The 20,578-nt window shown below is 42.1% G+C and overlaps 1 protein-coding gene across 11 annotated transcripts in view; it reads right to left on the reverse strand.

Moving 5' to 3' along the window:
• The window catches only part of NCALD (neurocalcin delta), a 266,396-nt gene that overhangs the window by 50,957 nt on the left and 194,861 nt on the right, over window positions 1-20,578 (reverse strand). For 4 of the 11 annotated variants that reach the window (XM_084864612.1, XM_084864603.1, XM_084864609.1 and 1 more), the window contains exon 1: window positions 7,065-7,262. The exons of the other annotated variants lie outside the window; for them this stretch is intronic. The gene's annotated coding sequence lies outside the window, so the exon portion shown is untranslated. Of the gene's footprint in view, window positions 1-7,064; window positions 7,263-20,578 lie in introns of those variants that run through there. 11 annotated transcript variants of the gene reach the window in all.

The following is a 20,578-nucleotide window of genomic DNA, read 5'->3' on the forward strand; positions in this document are numbered from 1 at the left end:
TCCAAGCCCTGGTGTCCATTGATTAGGGCCAGGAGTCCTGGAAGGCTCAGTTCCTTCAGAAATTATTTTAGTCAGATTAACTATTTATGCCAAATCACAGAAAACTATTTGATATGCATATACTTAAAGTTTAGTCCTCTATACAGTATTCCAGTCATCTCTAATTTCCCCGTATGTTCTAGCTAGTCATTTCAGGAACAACTCTAAAACTTATGGACTTAAAACAACAACAATTTTTATTTTTGTTCATGAATCTGCAATCTAGTGCTGGGCAGAGATGGCTCATCTCTGTCTCTTTGGCATCGGGGCGGCGGGGGGGACGGGGGAGCGGGCGGGGCTCTAATGGCTGGGGTCTGGAGTCCTCCTAGGGACTGCCCCCTCACACGCCTGACAGTTGATGCTGGCTGTTGGCTGAGACCTTCAAGGAGGTGTTGGCTTGGACTCCAACATGCGGTCTCTCTACATCAAGCATGTCAAACTCACGGCGCGGGCCACATGCCTCATTTATTTGGCCCATGTTAGCCTTTGACTTTGGCATGCCTGCTCTACATGATATGGGCTTCCTCAAAGTATGGAAGCTGGTTTCTAAAGGCAAGTACCGTGTGTGAGAGAAATAGAGAAAAAAAAAAAACAGCTGAGAGAAAAATAAACCGTATTCTTTCTATGATCCAGTCTTGGAAGCCACCTAGCATTGTCCCCACGGCACTCCATCTGTTGAACCAATCACAACGCGTGTGGATTCGAGAGGAGGGCAGTGGACTCCACCTCTTGATGGAGAGTGTCAAAAGTCTAGAGGAGCACGTGGATGTAGATATAATTACGTGGCCATTTTTGTAGAATACAACCTGCCACCACATGTAACATTACTTCTAGGAAAAACACGATAGCCAAACACCTACAGCCCCATCATGTACCGTGTGACACTGGGCAATTTGCCTAAGCTCTCTGTGCCTCAGTTTCCTCATTTATAAAAACAGATGTTGTGAGGGGGGAGGGAGGAAAGTCATATTGAAAAGTGCTTATAAGACTTTCTAAGTGTTAGCTGTTTTCATAACACCAGAGACATACCTCTTCCAGCTAGGACAGTAGGACCTCCTGGTTCCTAGGGGGATGGTGGTGGTGGGGGCAGCCCTGCCAGAGGTAAGAAACTAATGCTCACAGGACGTGGCCAAGTAAGTTCACTTAAAAATCCATAAGGCAGATACTAATATGATCCAGGTAAGAAAACTGTGACCTACGGAACTTGCCCAAAGGAACACCTGCAGGTGGTTCCCCACAGGATTTGTCCCCAGTTTAACTAGACGGAGGAGCTTGAATCCCTGGGTAACTGGGTGGAGCAGAGAGCTTCTCCCAAGTCCAATTTGTGGGTGAGCAGGGTGAACGGTGCTATAGTATATCATTAGGATTTGGGGCTGTTTAGTACAGCAGTTAGCCGATCTTGACTGGGTTAGTACAGGGAAGATGGTACGGATATTCTCAAGCACCACTGACTTAAGAATTCCCTTTCATAAAATGGAAAGGCTCTCTCTTTTTGCATAAGACTGAGTCTTTGCATTTAAAAAAAAATCAGTCTCTAGGTCTGTACCTACAAATCTCATTTCTATCTGGAGGACAGATAGATAGCCTTTGGCCCACTGGCAGTAGGACTGGGCATACTGAGCTGGATTCCTTGTCACTGATATGAACAGATAATTTACAAACTAGGCTGGCTATTCACCAGCTGAAGAAGGTCTCTTCTAAGGTTTGATTCTCGTGTACAATCTAATAGTTCCCAGGTTGTTTGCTTGTCTCTTTTGTTTTGATGTTAGTTAGTTTGTTTTTCCTTTTAGTAAGGATTCTTTTTTTTATTACATTGGCCAGCTCAGCTGTAGAGGAGAAATCTTGGCTGCCGATACACAGAGATTTGGGTCTCTGGGCAGGGTCCCTATATAGTTAGACTGTAAGTTCTATGACGGTGGGGGACCTTGTCTGTCTTGTTCACCATTGCATCCCCGGGGTCTGGTAGGCGCTCAAAATGTGCTGAACACACGAAAGACTGAATGTTTACACTGAAGAGCAGGCAAACAAATCTCAGAAGTCCATCGGACTCTTTATGCCAGATAGACCACTCCAGGACCAGCTGAGAGAGGGAACAAAAGCGCCGACTCTAATACTGTGGATGCACTGGCCAGTTAATAAATACTTTCAGATTGGATGATGTGACCGCATGCTGCACCTGATTTTGGTAAGGCGTGGGAAGGCATGAGATGGGGTAACTTGTGGGATGCTATTTTTTATTTCATTGCCAAAGATGATGTTGTAAATGTGGCCATCACACATTCGGTCGTGGTTTTAGATGTCTGAATCACATGGAAGTCTGTGGGAGGCAGCTGAGCAGACAGTCAAATCGTCAGACGCTCTTCTTGACATTTATCTCTAATGGATAAGGTTTAAAATTATCACAGTAAAGACAATATAGGATCGTCCTTTTAAAAACTCATCTTTCATAACAACCGCATGCCGCCTTTGGTTGTCCTGGAGTCATTAAGACAGAATTCAGGAAATACGGACAATCCTTCCATCAGGACAAGCAGCAGCTGGAATATCTTTCAGACTAGAGATTTCGTTCCTGAAAATCAAAGCTAGAACTGTCATGTTAATTGAGTATACCATGTTTTACATTAGTGTAAGCTAAATTTGAAAAAGATGCTGTGTCTCCAGTAAAAGGCAGTTATAGAAAGATGTCAAAAAAAAAAACTAAAGCTCACAGCGGATAAAAAGGACACACTGTCTTTAGTATGGAGAATGTGGCTCCGCTGAATTTAAATATTTATCATGTAATTTTTATATCTGAGTCTTTATGAGCACAAATTTTATGCATCCCTTCTGGAAACAATAAAAAAAAATGCCCTATTTTGGAATGCTAACTCTATTCAGCATTCCATCACAGGGTGCCATTTAAATAGCAGTTGCTTTCATGAAAAATAAAAAATAATGGCATGTTCCTTTATGCATTTAAATTTTCAAACACCTGCCATCAAAGCAGCAAACAGTGCAGCCTGGCGTCAGAGATGTTTTTAGACTTTTTCCAATTTCTTCATAAAAGCCTCCCAAGCAGGTGTTCTTTTCGAGTCCAAAGAATAAGAACCGTTTGGGAAAATGCTTTTTCGGAATTTCCCAGAGAACACGTGAAAAAAAGTGCTAAGCTTTCATTTCAGATGCCAGGGATTTGGATCGAGTTTAAACAACAGCTTGTGCAAAACGTCAGAGCTCCCATTCTCTCACGCTGAGAAAGGATGGCTTTGGACACCCACAACGCAGGTTAGAGATACAATGCGAGGGGCATCAGCCAACCAACTGCAAAGCAAGCTGATTGGCTGGAGAGGAAACAGGCATTATCTTCTTCAAGTTCAGTGTGACATGGAGAGTGAGACAGTGACTTACACAGTCCCACTAAACAATAATATCAATACTTCCCTTATCGCTCTTCTTTGTTGTTGTTGTTAATCCTCACCTGAGGATATTTTTCCCCATTGATTTTTAGAGAGAGTGGAAGGGAGGGGAAGAGACAGAGAGGGAAACATTGATGAGAGAGAAAAAGAGAGAGAGAGAGAGAGAGAGAGAGAGAGAGAGAGAGAGAGAGAGAGAGAGAGAGAGAGAGAGAGATTGGTTACTGGGGCAGTGATTGAGCCTGCAACCAAGGTACATGCTCTTGACTGGAATATAACCCGGGACCCTTCAGTCCACGGGCTGATGCTCCAACCACTGAGCAATACTGGCTAGGGCTCCTTTCTTGTCTTAAATATCCAGTAAGTCAAGCAAGAGTCTGAGTTCAAAGTATGTGGGAAGTGTATCCATTCCCCACATTGTTTTGAATGTGATTTGTCCTGGGTCCCTCTGGCAGATAAACCTCCGGGCTCTATCCTGACTAACTGGCATTTAACATGACAATTTGTAAATTCACACATGTGTTTATGCTAAACTTGGAAGTTACATAAGTTCTTTAGTGCACATTCCAAATATTGTGCACAAAGTACCTTCCAGAGTATTCCTTCAGCTATGACCTCATATAGCAATCTGCATTCTTCATCTAAGTACTTTTTGCTTATTTTCTCTGAGTGGATAAAGGTCCCTTCGTTAATACCTATAGTCTTCTGTTGTCCATGGTTTTAACTTGCATAACCTGTATTAACACTATGCATTGTTCCTTTTAACCCCTATCTAAGGTAAGAATTCCTCAGTCCAAGTCACATAAGATTACTTATGGATTTCAAGGAGAAAAATAAGAGAATGTTACAGCTTGGTGGCTATACAGACATATCATTCCTTTTCACCCAGAAATCCCAGAATATTCTGGGAAACTCACCCTTTCAGAGAATAAAATCAGATGTGGTGACATTGAATGTGGAAATGATGATGTGGATTTTGTCTGATGTTGCTCTATGACCTTTTGGCGTTACTAGCTCACATATCATTAAACTCAGGGATAGAGAGAATGTAAGGGGATCCAGGATCTTGGATGGAAAAAATATTACATCTTTAGCTTCACTAACCTCAAGCTGAAATTTAGTATTTAATGTCATTAAAATGGATGTCACAAACCACAGTATCTGGGATTTTGTTGCCAAGGATAATGGTAGATATTCTCATATCATACCATTGTAGTTATCTTGAAATACCTTTGACCCTCATCACTACTTCAAATGATGGTATTTATTAATAGAGCACAATTCACAGTTTTTAAAAAATTGGCCAATATATTTCAATAAGAGTGGTTTCCTTTGTCGTCTTGCAGACCTTATCTTATGCCTTTAAAAAACAGCATTCTGGGAAGAGTGTATAGGCTTCACCACGCTGCCAAAGAGGCCCATGACACCCAAAAGGTTAAAACCCCTGAAACTACACACGAGACAGTGCATAATGCAACAGCCAAGTTCCTAGAGTAAATCATTCCTTGCTAATATTTTTTGAAGCTGAAACAAACTTGACCTTGAAGCCGCACAGTCTCCGTGTTGTAAATAGATGATTGTGATGAGAGCCATTCCCCCCTTATTTTGCCCTAAGAACAGACTGTGGATTCGAAAGCATCTCCGCTATCGTCACACAGGTTGTTTTCTTCTAATGATGAACTTGATCACTGACACGTTGCTGAATTGTTCTCTTATATCTCCCACTGCTGGAATGCAGTCTATTTTGTAAGAGCATTGAATAGGGTCATTTTATAACCTTAATTTAAAACATTATAGAAAGAGCATCAAGAAAGCTATTTGGAAAAGTATAATGAGAAGTCCTTATTTTGAGTTAAAAAAAAAAAAGTAAACATCGAAGTTCCCCACCAAAGACAGTGCTTTTATATAACAGAGAGCGTGGTCCTATCCATGCTCATTTGAATTGCAAATCAATTAGCATATTTCTATGGATATTAAGACTATAACCTCTGAGATATAATTATGAGATAAGTTAAATGAGATGATGTCTCAATAGAGTTGCCTTCAGTAGACTTTTTAGAAAATGCTCCATGGAGTCTCTGACCAAAAATAGTCATTATCTAATGCCAGCAAGTTAAATGAATATTCACTCATTGAAAGCTATTGAGAAATCATTGATGCACCCACAATTACTCACTTACCACTGAAGTTAAATACTGTTCAAAATGCTCATCTCCAGAGTAAAGAAAACACAATCAGAGAAACGAATAAAGAACATAAAAAATAAGAACACTATAGTCTTTCATTAACTTGAGATATAGTTTACATATCATAAAATATATATTTTAATACACCTAATATTAAATGTATAATAAATGTATCATAAAATATATATTTTAATATACATAATATTAAATATATAATAAATGCACTAAGTTGAGATATAGTTCACATTATCATAAAATATATATTTTAATATACATAACAAGAACCATTATATTCTAGTCATCAAAAGAGTAGGTGCATTGCATGTGCTGCTTTTAAACCTGCGCTATTTTTTCCTGTAAAACTTGTGAGATTTAGAAACCGATTGTACATTGGGGCTTTGATTAACTTCAATACCAGAGGTTTTCCTTGAATTATAAGCCACACAATGATCCAACTAGTTTACAACGATAGAAAATGCAAGATTATTAAACTTGGGAAGAAAACGATCTACAATAAGGCACATAAACCCACTGGCATTTTATAGTGTTATTGGAATAAAGAAATAAAAGGCCTTTCTAATCAGTTATCAAATTATTCATTCAAGACTTGGAGCAAATTCTCAGCGACTGTATCGCATTTGAATTAAAGTACATCTACCTATGGTAATCTAGTTTTAGGGCTACTGTTTTCTTGTAAAGGACTTATTTCCATTTTTAAACATAAAAAATAGGTGATATGACTCCTCAGTAAAGACCCTCCAATGCTATTCTCGTCACAGCTGAATGCTCAGAGGAAGATGCTGAAAATGTGCATTTAGCTCTAACAGCCACCAAGCAACTGCGGGCACACATGTCAGAGCTTCCACCCAACTTCCTTGGCGCAGTCCCGGGTATTCTGTTCTAAACAGGAAGCTGTTGACAGTTTTCCCTGGTATTTTCAGAATACCCTACATCCGAGCAAAGCCCCAACTTCTGTTTCAAAGTATAATGTTCTTTCCCGCTGTGCCTATTGTTGCTAAGTATGAATGCTGCAAACGCGATGGAAACCAAATTCCAAACTATTCCGGGATGATTCAGAATGGGGCAGCGATTGTAAAAATGGCAAAGTTAGCAGCATATTGCAAGCTTTGCTGGAGTCTTTCAACCCAAAACAATGAGGGGAGGATTCCTGGAATCCGATGGGGGCATATTTGGCTCAGGCTGCAAAAATCCGCATCTCTAACTAATGCCATGCTAGCATGTGTGGAGCAAGGAAGGCACTTACATTTTAACCTACTTCCAGAACACGAATCCAAATGCAACCAAATTCCAGAAACTGCACAAAATTAGCAGCTTCCCTGGGTACAACAATAATTGCTTGTGAAGACACACTTGCGGGAGGTAAGAGAGAGGAGAAACCACAATGATCTATAAAACATCTAAGCGTTTGTGCATAAAGGAAACGAATTACCTCACACGGAAGAAGTGCAAGCTCTAACAGTCCATGCTCTGCAGCCCCGGGAGGCGGCAGCGGCAGGCGGTGGGAGCGGCGTGAGGAGCAGCAGCAGCAGCAGCAGAGGCGGCAGCAGCCAGCATCCACCAGATTCTCCCAGGCCTTTGACTGTGTGGACTCAGCCACAGACTCTGCCTCCAGCTGACGTCAAAGTCCCTGTCACATGGCCAGATGAAAGCCAAGAGAGCATTGGTTGTCGTAGCAACCACAGAACAGCTCTGAAATTATTTCAATAGGTCATCTGTCACTGTGATGTGTCTGTGTGTGTACACACACACACACACACACACACACACACTCACTCAACTCACATACCCTGTAGCCATCACGGACAGCTCTCTCAACCCCCCCAAGTGGTGACTCAGGACTGCCTCCAACTTTCCTCTCTGGGACTTGGGTGTCTGTGCTTAGCTGTGGCTTGCAGGAAAATGCATGCCACTCTCAAGTCGCCATCGGTCTTGCTTTACCAGCATGAAGCATGTGTCTCTATAGAACAGAAGGACAGAAACTGAAAAACCCTGGAGGTGGTTTTCTGAGCTAATTAGCTCTATTTGTAAGCAAATGGGTAAAAACAGCAGCTCTAAGGGGAGTTGGAAAGAAAGGCATTTTTAACACTGTACAAGAACCCAATCCATGTACTGAGCCGTGCCAAGTACGGAGAGAAAAACAAGAAACAGGGGTGCTGGCCCAGAGTCCGATGAGGAAATCTAATAACCCCGACACCCCCTAGGATGGGGAAATCGGGTGAGATGAATTCAGAACTCTTGCATCGCAAAATGTCTATGCAAGGATGATGGCCAAAGAGTTTCAACCCCGCGCTGCTGTAAAATTTTTTGGACCTTTACTTTGGGATCACCATACAGGTGCCAAATCCTGTCCTCCTACAAGCTCCAGTCCATCCCCCTCGGGGCTCGGCGTGGAGTCAATGGGTGAGTGTCCTGCCAGTGCCAAGTTCAGCGAAGCCTCCAGCGGCAGAATAAAAACAGTCCCGTCTGTTTTCTAACTTCAGCGTCACTTCCTCTAGGACGAGCTAGCTTACTTCTAGCACCACACACATGCTTCCTTCCCAGTATATTCGCCCTCTATATAACAGAAAGCCAATTACACAAAACGAAATAAAGTCTGCAGGAAGGTGCTCTGAAAAACACACGCAGAAAACACATATTCCTTCAAAGGGCACAAGAGAGAAGAGGCAAGGGGAAGAGACTGCTCTGAAAACCCTAAGCTAGCCTAGGATCCTATCAGGATTCCTATTCTGGCGTCATTTTAAATAAAGGGGCAGCTCTGGGTGTTGTAGAATCTCAGTGGAAACTCAGCCAGCTGGGCAGATTACATCTTTTAGATCACTCTAAAAGAATGCCATTTCAAGAAACATTGCTTCTTGAACAATAAGACTAATGTCTAAGCCGATTGGCATGGAATCTTCCTAGTCCATCTTCCTCTCTCTTGACCTCTGTCCCAGCTCCAGTGGGGAGGGGGGGCGGGAATGTATTTTCATCTGAAAAGCTATTTTCCTGATGTTATTAGCTGGAGCACCGCTAAAGTAAAACCAAGCCGCAATGCTTCCCCTTTAATTTCAGGTGAACGACAGCAGGAATTCACCTGTTTGCGCAGAGACATCCGGCTCAATGAATCCAACGCCTGTCTAAATGGGTCAGGATGTGTCACTGATGGCAAATTTCAGTAACAGTCACAATTCCAGAATTTGCAATTTGTCGAGTTCTGATTCTCTGTTCCGAAATGCAATCCTAGTAATGAGGGGAATGCAAAGAAAGGGGAGAAAGCGTATCATTCTAGACTTTCAGAGCCCCAGGGCCCTGAGCTTCCCTGCCTGCCTTATCATCTCCCTGACTTCGAATCCCAGCTGTCTAAATCTTCCCCTCACGCAGATCCAGCATTGAAGAGTAAAACTGCAGTACCACTCTTTACCAATAGGGGATGTCTTCTGAAATCAGGAGCTCTCTGTTCTAAAAATTCCTGAAAGTCATGGCTTTGATGAGTTTCAAATTTAGCAAAAACTAACAATTCTTTAAAAATTTTCTATTCCTTTTAACACTAAATATATTTAACTCTATATTGACTTCATCTTTTTTAAAAAAAATATATTTTATTGATTTTTTTTACAGAGAGGAAGGGAGAGAGATAGAGAGCCAGAAACGTCAATGAGAGAGAAACATTGACCAGCCGCCTCCTGCACATCCCCTAGCGGGGATGTGCCCGCAGCCAACGTACATGCCCTTGACCGGAATCGAACCCGGGACCCTTCAGTCCACAGACTGATGCTCTACCACTGAGCCAAACCGGTTTCGGCAATATTGACTTCATCTTAACTCATTATAAGTTAAAGCAATCAGTGGACTGGCCTTCCATATGTACAGGAGACGCAGCCTGCTTCCAACCTGCCATTCCTTATTACCTTTGCCAATCAGGAGGATCAGCTATGCCTCTTACAGCTCAGGAAGCTACCGGTCCCCTGTAGGGTTGAAATCGTGACAGGGATCTCTGTGGAGCTCAGAATTATATCAGTTTGGCTCATTAACCCACGTGTAGCTTGGAAAGATCACAGGAAATACACACAGGGGCCTTTTCCAATAGCAGCCCACACGTTGAAGGAATATGTGTCACTTTACTTTTTTAAATGACAGCTCACTTTTTAGGTGAAAGTGACTCACTGAATTTAAAAGATATCCATTCAAAAATACGTCTGCACTAGAGTTTAGACTTGCCATGTGAGCGTCAAGGCTGCGGATTATTAGTCTGACCACTGGGCCGGAGGTAACTGGCAAATGCCGCTAAGCCAGTCTGACTTGGGTTCACACACCTGAATGAGCAGGTGGGCATGAGCAGGTGAGGATAACCAGCCTTTTATTGATGTTTCTAGGTAGAGAGGTTTCTATGTCACTGCTCTAGCATCCGATGGACATATATTTTTGGAGGCACTGGGTGTAAGTCTCATCTTGGGCAAATTACTTGAGTCTTCTGAGCTTCAGTGCCTACCTCCCAGGGTTGCTGTGAGGATTATGAAGCTAATGTACCTGGTGTTCTAGAATTCTCACTCCCTGCCACAGGATGGATGGCTCCAGGTGCGTCATTTCTTGCTTATGAGTCTTTTTTTTTTTTTTTTTAAATATATTTTATTGATTTTTGTACAGAGAGGAAGGGAGAGAGATAGAGAGTTAGAAACATCGATGAGAGAGTCATCGACCAACTGCCTCTTGCACACCCCCTACTGGGGATATGCCCACAACCAAGGTACATGCCCTTGACCGGAATCGAACCCGGGACCCTTCAGTCCCCAAGCCGACGCTCTATCCATTGAGCCAAACCGGTCCCGGCTGACTCTGGAAATCTTAAAAGACATTCAGGGAAAGAGTGGGGTATGATTCATCTCTGCAACTCTACAGTTAGTACAAGGCCTGGAATATAATATGTGCTCAATAAATGTTGAGTGACTCAAATATTGGGAAATAAATGCTGTGCAACAGAAAGAAGTGGTTCCTGTGTCTTCCCACCAACAGAGAACAGAAAGCATTCCCTCACCCCCACCCCACCCCTGTCCCCTGCAAAACACACAAAGGAAGAAAAAAGACAAACAAAACAAATTTTGACTTATCACAACATTTTCTAGCAACTAATGGGCCCAAGTCAGTTTACCAAGGAAACCAAACTTATCTCTACTAAATCATAAGTACTTATTATGAGTGTACGTAAGTTATAGGCGGATGTATTTTTTTTTAAATACATTTTATTGATTTTTTACAGAGAGGAAGGGAGAGAGAGAGAGAGCTAGAAATGTTGATGAGAGAGAAACATCAACCAGCTGCCTCTTGCACACCCCTTATTAGAGATGTGCCCACAGCCCAGGTACATGCCCTTGACAGGAATCGAACCTGGGACCTTTCAGTCCGCAGACCGATCGATGGTCTACCACTGAGCCAAAACGGTTTTGGCTAGGCGGATGTATTTTATGGCTACTGCTATTGATATTGGGTCGTCTTTTGCATTAATTGAGCACTTACTGTATGTGGAACATTGTCCTAAATACTGCAGACATATGAAATCATTTACTGTGAAACCCTGTGAAGCAGGTACTAGACTTTTTCACATTTTACAACTGAAACTTCAGCACATCAAGACTAAGTAACTTGCCCATCTTCTACCAGGCAGAGTAGGATCTACATCCCAGAAACCTGGCCCCATAGATTTTTGGAAGTAACTTACATTTTATAGATGCTTAGAAAGAATTGAATTATTTCTGATGTTTATTTTATACTTGAGTTTTACTTTCTTATGAGGAGGAGGAAGCTGACTTATCTTTTCTGAGTCTGGGAACTGTAATGATCCCTCATCTAGCTTAGGCCTAAGGGGTGGTAGGGCAAGAAAAATATAATCAGAACAATTTGAAACAAGGGAAATGGACCAAGTAAAATAGTGAAAATATCCTGAATAAAATGGTGTCCAAATTAGTATAGTCTTCACTGAAGCAAATATTGAGATTTCACAGGCTTGGGTAACTTTGGGTGGAGTTTCATGTGTTCAAACCAATACTCTCACTGAGATAATATTCATAGGATTTTTTAAAAAAATGGTTGGAAGGCTTCAAAGGGCAGCAAAGGCAGAAAAATTATTAAGTTCCAAGATCTCAGATGAAACAAATATATATCTATGTTTGTCCAATACTCCTCACATGACCTCTGCTCTTCTCCTCCAATTATTGGATATTAAAAAAATATATATATATATATATATATAATATATTATTGATTTCAGAAAGGAAGAGAGAGAGATAGAAACATCAATGATGAGAGAGAATCATTGATGAGCTGCTTCCTGTATGCCCCCTACTGGGGATCATGTCTGCAACCTGAGCATGTGCCCCCTTCTGGAATCAAACCCAGGATCCTTCAGTCCCCAGGCCAACCCTCTATCCACTGAGCCAAACCAGCCAGGGCTATTGGATAATTCATAAGTAGTGTTGGCATTCTCAGGGACTGGAGAGACAAAAAAAAAAAAAAAAAAAAAAAAAGTTGGAGTAAAAATATTCAAAGCATCCAGGACTGTAGGGATAAAAATTCTATTTTTAAAAAGGGAATCACAGAGAAGAAGTGATCCCAACGTTCTGAACAGTGTTTCTCTTGGAGCATTTGCCAGCTCCTAAATGGTATTATATAAGAGAATAAGAAGTAGAGCATAAAAATACATCTAAGAGGATAAAAACATAAAGGGGGGGTTTAGCAGCCTTACAGCCTCGGGAGACAAACACAGGAGTACAGGCTCCTCCAAGGGGTTTGAGTTGGTAAACACCTTAAGTCTTCAGGCCTCATAACTGTAAGGCAAAGCCCTGGAAGTAATGGAAAACAAGAAATAGATACCCCCTCACAAAAGCCAGTTTCCATCCTGGAAGTATTATAACACCTAAACGGATCAAGCTAATTTGCTCCTGTTGGAACTGCACTCCAGAGAAAATTAGCCCTCTGTAAAAGAATATGACATCACCCGGAGCCCTCACTATTTTTCATACATCACTTCTTACTCAATTCAAATTCATTAATCATGCCGGCAGACAGGTCTAACAGCCCAAAGTCTAAGAGGAAAAAATAGGCAATAGACGTAGAACCACAGGTGATTCATCCTCTGTAGCTATCATAAGACAGGGATTTTAAAATAACTATCATTACTAAGTTCAAGGGAATAGATGGCAAGATAGAGAGTTCCATATGTAAAAAAATAAAACCTATAAAAAGGAGCATATTAAGATGAAATAACTGAAAAAATACAACAACTCAAAAACACAAGAGGTAGGTTGAAGAACAGAGAAGAGAAAATCAGTGAAATTAAAAGTAGATCAGCAGGCAATATCCAGACTGAACTATAAGAAGAATGAATAATACAGAAAAGAATGTAAGAGACATTTGGGACATGATGTGTTTGGGAAAGAAGAAGAGAATAAAGAGATATTTATTTGAATATTTGAATAAATATGGCTGAGAATATTTGAATATTCCTTTGAATATTCTCAGCCGTATTTCAAGGAAGTGGCTAAGAAATTTCCAAAGCTTACAAAAGATTCAAAACAACAGAATTAAGGAGCCTCATTAACCCCACACAGGATAACAAAGAAAATCACACACAGACACATTATGATCAACCTGCTGAAAACAAAAGACAACAACAAATCTTAAAGCAGTAAGACAAAAAAAAAAATCATATTAACTTTAAAGGAGCAACAACAGACTTTATAACCATAAAACAAACAAATAAACGATTCCATTAGAAAACCAGCACAATCCCCAAAAATATATATACAGATCACAAACACCCAATACATTTTCCCCAAACCATTAGCCATTAGGGAAATGCGAGTTAAAGCCATAATGAGATGCCACAACCTACCTATCAAAATGGCTAAAATCGGGAATAGTGACAACACTAAATGCTGGCAAGGATGCAGAGACTGAATCACTCACACGGTGCTGGTGGGAATGTAAAATGGTGCAGCCACTATAGAAAACAGTGTGACAGGCTTTTTTAAAAAAGGAAACATGCAACTTTCATATGACTCAACACTTGTGTTTCTGGGTATTGCAGAAGTGTACACAAAACCTTGTACACAAATGCTTGTAGCCGGTCTCATTGTAATGGCCAATAAATGGAAACAATTCAGATGGTTTCAATGAGTGAACGGGTAAACACATTTTAGTAGATCCATACCAAAGGATAGTGCTCAGTACTAAAAGGGAAAAAAACTATTGATGACTGAATATCCAAAGAATTCTGCTGAGTGCAAAGCCAGTCTTCAAACGGCCACATACTGTACAATTCCATTTATATAACACTAGAGGCCCAGCGCATGAAATTCATGCATGGGGAGGGGCCTGAGGCCTGGCCGGTAATTAGGACCAATCTGTGGGGTGACTGGTGGGGTGATCCAGGGGCCCCACTGGCACCTGTGTTGGCCATCCTGGCACCACCCATTCACCAGCCCTGCCCCCCACTACTGCCGGTCACCTCCCTCTACTGGCACCCGCCATGGAGGTAACTGATAGGGCTATTGGGGACAGCATGGCTCAATGCAGAAGCTGCTGATCTGCCGTGACTTGGCAGCTGCAGTTCTCAGGTGATGCATCCCAGAACCAGAGAGGAGGGAGCCTGATTCCGGGGTGCATCACCCAAGAACCACCCTCTCCCAATCTGGGGATGTTGGAGAGCCAGTTTCAGCCCAATCTCTGCAGGCCAAGCAGAGGGACCCCCACCTGCTGGAGGGACCCCGCTCACATCGCAAATGTCCATGGAGTCATGGTGCCGCCCCAGGTGCGGCGGGCCAGGGAGGGATCCTGGAAGATAGGCTCTGGGGTGTCTGGCCCCTCTCACCCAATCCCGCCCCACCAGCCACTTTGTTAATAATTTCCTTTCAATGTGTACGAATCCGTGCACCGGGGCACTAGTGCTAAATAAGCTCATAGAATTTCATGAAATTCCCAGGAATCCCTGGAGCAGAAAATAGAATGCACTATCCACTCAAAAGCATTGCAGAAGAAATACCAGAGAGCAGCTCCTCACGTCTCTGAGTAATTAAATCAGTAACCTTTAACTAACATTTGGTAAATATTCAAATACTCTTAAGAGCCTTTCTGGACACTGAGGAGTCACAGGCACAGAAGATAAAGAAAAAGGAGAGAAGAAACAACAAAAATCACTCAAGAAGAAATAAAAACGGCCACTCCTTTCACCCTGCCCGCCTTTTCATAGATTGAATGAGAGGAATAAATCCATTCCTCAAAGACAGAGAATTTCCCACAGGAATCTAAGGATGCTGTTTTGTAGGAACATGGTCCATAAATCATCCCTCTCTATATTTAATCTCCCATACAAAAGGAAAGCTGCAAAGTGTCACTTTTCCATCAGCAACATACAGCACAATTAGAGCAATTTTGGTAAGAGGGTCTTTGTTTTTGCTTTTTGGTAAAAGACTGTTTGAGAGCCGGAGCTGTCTCTGCTGCCAACACTGCCTTGGTTGCATATGTATAAACCCAACTTTTACCGATCTTTAAGGATCCTACCCCTTCCTACGGCCCCCAGATAAAGAAATAAGCCTGGAGATCATGAAGAAGCCAGGTGATTTCCTTGGGCCCCTAACAAAAACTGCAATTCCTGTCAACAGCATAGAATCCCAAAATTTGTCTCCAACTCAAAGTCATACACTTGGTTGAGTGTTGGCATTAAAAGTTTGCATCAAAGATTCTTGCTGTGTTATAATGTAAAGAATATAAACTTCGGAGTCAGGTACACTCAGATTTAAATGTGGGCTCCCCAATTATGACTTTTCATCTCTGTGACTATGGACAATTTATTTCATCTCTCTGAGCCTTGATTTTATTACCTTGCAGGGTGGTTATAAAGAGTGATGCTCAATTTAGTAGTGCATCTGGTACAGTTAAAGCGACAAAATTAAGCTTTATAAGTAGGAAGAATAATTCAGAAATGTGCTAATTAGGGTCGTTTACCCTAAATGTATGCGTTCCAAAAAAAAAAAAAAAAAAAAAGGATTTATTTGAATGTGGTTTTCTATTTTCATTGCATTCCTTAGTAAATTATAATTGTTCTTTTTATCAGAACAATAAATTTATATTTCATTGGCTATATTTCCATTTAATAATAGTTAAAAACACAGCATAGAATTATATTTAGCTTGTTAAATTATTTATTCTTTTCAAAACAGAGAAATAGAACATTAGTTTATTAATTTGCTGATACTAGCTTCTCTTCTAAATTATCCATCCCTAAAAAAGCACCACATACTCTATGAACTGCAAATGCCCTGCTTTTTTTTTTTTTTTAAATATTTTTATTGATTTCAGAGAGGGAGAGAGATGTAAATATCAATGATGAAAGGGAATCATCCATCTGGTGCCTCCTGCACACCCCACATTGGTGATCGAGCCTGCAATCTGGGCATGTGCCCTGACCAGGAATCAAACTGTGACCTCCTGGTTCATAAGTTGACACTGAACCACTGGGCCATCATCAGCCGAGCAAATGCCCAGTTATTTTTAATGCAAAACTATTTCCATAATAACCTTTTCACAGATTTATATAAAGCATATGCTCTAACACGGTCAAGGATGTACATCTTGTTTTGATAAAATCAAATGCACATAAATCCTAATGTAGCAAAAGAAAATTAATTAGGACATTGAAAGTACAACTACCTCCTGCAGTGAACATAAAATAAAATTTAAATTACAAAATAAAAAGATTTTTTTATAGCTTTTCAGAAAGACATTTGCCTAGAGGAGACAGCTATATTCCTGACAGCGATTTGGAATATAAGGAAGCAGAAAACCCCCAAACAGTATTACATGAAATGTTAAAGGGTCTTCTTGAAGAAGAAAAAAAGAAAGAAAAATATGAACAATAAAATGGCAAAAAATGCACATCTATCAACAGTTCAATCTAAAATATATTTCATAACTGTGTATGGTGTAGGATGGGGATGTGATTGATTGCGATGATCCCCCAGAGAAGTACAGCCAAGTGTGACAGAGCCTCCGGGAAGAGGGGTGACCCCCCGGCTGGGAGCAAACCCACTATTGAAAACCCTCCTCCAGTGTCTTCACAGCGGACCTCCCTGACGGACCTTTGGCTGTTCTATCAAGTTCTCTGATTCGGGGATTTCTATCTACAAAATGAGTTCAATTGCAATAACAGTGCTGTCAATGGCCGGATCATGGCCCCGGTCAGGGAACATGGTGCTCTCTTGTGATCATCTGCCATTAAGATCTGACCCAGCACTGCCGGAACGGGTGTGTTCTCAGGCTGGCTGGAAGGAGGTGGTTCATCTCTGAAGGTGTGCTGGAGCGTATTTCCTGTCCAGCCTGCCTCGAGGCTTTTTTTTTTTTAATTTCCTGTAATCTTATCTGTGGAAAGCCACAACGTGTTTTATGTTGGTATCAACCAGAGAAACAAAATGTAATTTCTCTCTGAAGAGGCAGTGTGACCACCCACCATCGTATCACTGACTTCTCTTTTTGCCTAACCAGCTTGAGTGGGTTTCCCCTCATCTGAAAGCAAATGAGCTCTAATACAAACGCAATCAGCACATCTTTGTGCTTCCCTAAATTAGTGGCATTGATTTCTTAAGACGGAAAAAGACCCTGGAGATTACCTCACTCAGTTCGTTCATCCATCCATCCATCCATCCATCCATCCATCTATTCATTTATTTCATTTATTCACTTAAAACTATCCAATGAGTACTTTCTGTGTGTATCAGGCACTGTGCCAGGCTAGAGGGAAGGGAGGGTTTAGTGAATAAGAAACATTTAGAGGCAGGCCTCACGGAGTTTACAGTTATTGAAAAATGACAACATTTATTAAATAAGAAGTGATACCGAAGGAGCACGGCCTGGTGTCAGCCCAGGAGGCACTAACCCAATCTGGGATTTCATAGCAAAGCTCCCGGGGACATGGCCCTGAGTGAAGAAGTGAGAGGAGGAGTGAGCATGCAGAGGAGGTGGGAAATGCGTTGAACGGAGAAGACAGTGGGTTTAAACTCTCAGCGAGGAGCAGCAGCATGGCAGGAGAGAGGAACTCAGGAAGGGGCCAGGATGGCAGAATCCTGAGAAGCGTGTCGCGTGAAGCATGAGGCGAGAATGGGGTTGCTGCAGGAGGGTTTTGTAACCTGTGTAACAAGGCAGCGAGCCACTTGCTCAAGACCAGACAGCTGACAGGTGGCAGATGGGACCCTAACTCATCAGAGCTCTGACATAAAGACCAATGAGTATTTTAAAAGCAATGTTCTTTTAGAGTTTCTTTTCTGATTCTAAAGGTAACACAAGCCGATTATAGAGCAAACACCTCTTCTTTGGCACCAAGACGACTATGCAAATGGCCCCAGGTGTGCCCTGCAGCCTCACGTGATCACCCTCAGGAAATCCATTCTCCCAGAATGCCTTTAATTACAGGATTTGTCCAGATGGGGCCCTTAGAAAAGTCTCAGGATTAGGGTTCACGGAAAATCTGCCTGTTACAGAAAGCACCTCACACCCTTCCCCATAGGTCAGCTGCTTGCCCGTTTTCACTGCATAAAACTGTGGACTCGAAGATCCTCTAGTGATTATACTCACAAAAGCATCCCTGAAAAACCATGCCTGCCCATCCCCTGGGCTCTGTAAGGCTTGGTCTTCAGAAAGTGTCTAACCATTTTAAAATCAGAAGGTGGTTTTTGGCACCAACTACAGAGGCCATTCCGATGGTGCTGCCTCTCTCCACACAGCTGGCAGATCCAGCCCGAGCGCCCTGAGGGCGGCCTAAGGGAGCCCGCTCTCCCCTCCTGGTCAGGCCGTGGCCAGCAAACCATCCTGGGACTCTTAGCAGCAAACATAGCACCCAATTAAAATGCCACTCTCGCCCCAGCTGGTTTAGCTCAGTGGATAGAGCGTCGACCTGCGGACTCCAGGGTCCCAGGTTCGATTCCAGTCAAGGGCACATGCCCGGGTTGCAGGCTCGATCCCCAATGGGGGGGGCGTGCAGGAGGCAGCCGATCAATGATTCTCTTTCATTATTGATGCTTCTCTCTTTCTCTCTCTCCCTTCCTTTCTGAAATCAATAAAAATATATTAATAAATAAAAAGCCATCCTTTTCCCAGTTAATTGGCAGACCATGTTTGGAAGAGTTGATGCCTTAGAATTTGTTCTTTTCGGATTGTCATTTTATTTCCCTGCCACCCACATAAAAGAAAGTCTCTTTGCCTGTCCCTGTGGCTCCCGAGCCTAATAAGAATCACGGTTTCAGCCTCTCTCCTCGGGTTTCTGGCAGCCTAAAAAAATGCAGGTGCGCAGAAATAAAATGCAGCTCCACTGGCTTTGATTCTTTAGCCGATCAGCTACTCCATCTCCGACCCCCCCCCCCACACACACACACACACACACCACCCCAAAGGAAAGAGGCTGAAGTGACAGAAAGATGCATTTGACTGTCCAGCTGCCAAGAGGCATTGCCGACAAAGCGGATTTCAGAATAATAACCCTAAAGAGAGGACGGTCAGAGCATCCCATTCACAGCGCGGGCGGCCTGAAAGACACATTGTTCCCGGCAGGCCAGGGGAAGGCCCCTCCCGTGAATGCCGCATTCTGAGGAAGGGCTAACCACAGTTTTTTAAAACAGCCCCACACCAGAAACTCTGAACATCACTGGGTTCTCAGGGGGCGATACAGGTGTCAGATAATGAAGCATCTAAGAACAGCAGCTTCTCCGAAAAACAGCTGCGGAAAGGATAAAAACACAACTGGTCCATTTAAAATCTGTACCGTGGATGGACCCCTTCCCCCCCCCTAATGTCTGCATTCTGAGAGCTGTGCCAGGGATGTGAATGCCGCCCCCAGCTGCCAGAAAGGGGAGGGGTTCTGAGATGAGGACTTTGCCCAGGGAGCCTTCACAGAAATATATTCTTTAAAATGCCCACATATGAAACATCATACAGTGGAATGCTCAGAAAAAAAATAATCACCCATCCTCTTATCCTGCACAAAACCTTTTCCCCATTTTCTCCTCACACTATCTTCTAAATTTTAATTTGAGAGAGAAAAAAATAACATATTCACAGTAATAGTATTTGATATGATTCTTTTTTGGCTTGTTTTGTCCTGGGCCCGGGGCTGACTGCTTTGTGTAAATTATCTCATTTGATCTTCACAATAGCCCAGATGGTAAATAACATTACTACAGACAGGAGAACACTGGGTTCCAGGAGAGAGACCATCACTTGTCTGAGGCGCCCGACTTAATTTGTGAAGCTCGATAGTTCATGCAGGAGCTGGCATCAAATCGGAAGCCAAAGATTTTAGAAGCCAAAGATTTTCCCTTTTACCCACTAATGTGAGCTAATGAATACCTTCTCTAAGTGTTCAAAGCCTCGAAATTTATTCCTTTCCATTGCTACATAAATGCCAATGAACTGCTCTGCCCTGGTGTATTTACTAGTAACCTGCTCAGAAGCTAATAACTTATAAACAGCTTTATACATTTACTTGTTGTTCGTTATTTCCTGAGGGGGTGAGGAGGGGGAAGGCTAATGAGAGTGATTCATAAGTCATAAGTATGAAAATTATTGTGCCTATTGATACTATTCCTCTTCAGACTTTTAAATAAACTGAAACGTTTTATTGCTACTAGCAAGAACTGAATGAATTATTATTCCCCAGGGGCAAGTCAGTGCTGCGTCAGCTATGGATGTGTACATACATATTTATAATAATAGCAACCACATGTATTCTTTATTTATTTGCTCTTAGTTTAGCAAGTGCCAAGTAGCAACTGTCATCACTTAGATTTCTATTTCTTGCCTCCTGGCGAGGTTGAACATTGTGTCATATATTTGTTTGCCTTTTATTCCCTTGTCTGTAAATGGTAGTCAGGACCTCTGTTCCTTTATTCATTGAGACCCCGATTTTGATCCTCACCTGATAAAGCT

Source organism: Pipistrellus hanaki (genome assembly GCF_964339955.1).
Source record: "Pipistrellus hanaki genome assembly, chromosome: 17".
In the NCBI taxonomy this organism is placed as follows: Eukaryota; Metazoa; Chordata; class Mammalia; order Chiroptera; family Vespertilionidae; genus Pipistrellus; species Pipistrellus hanaki.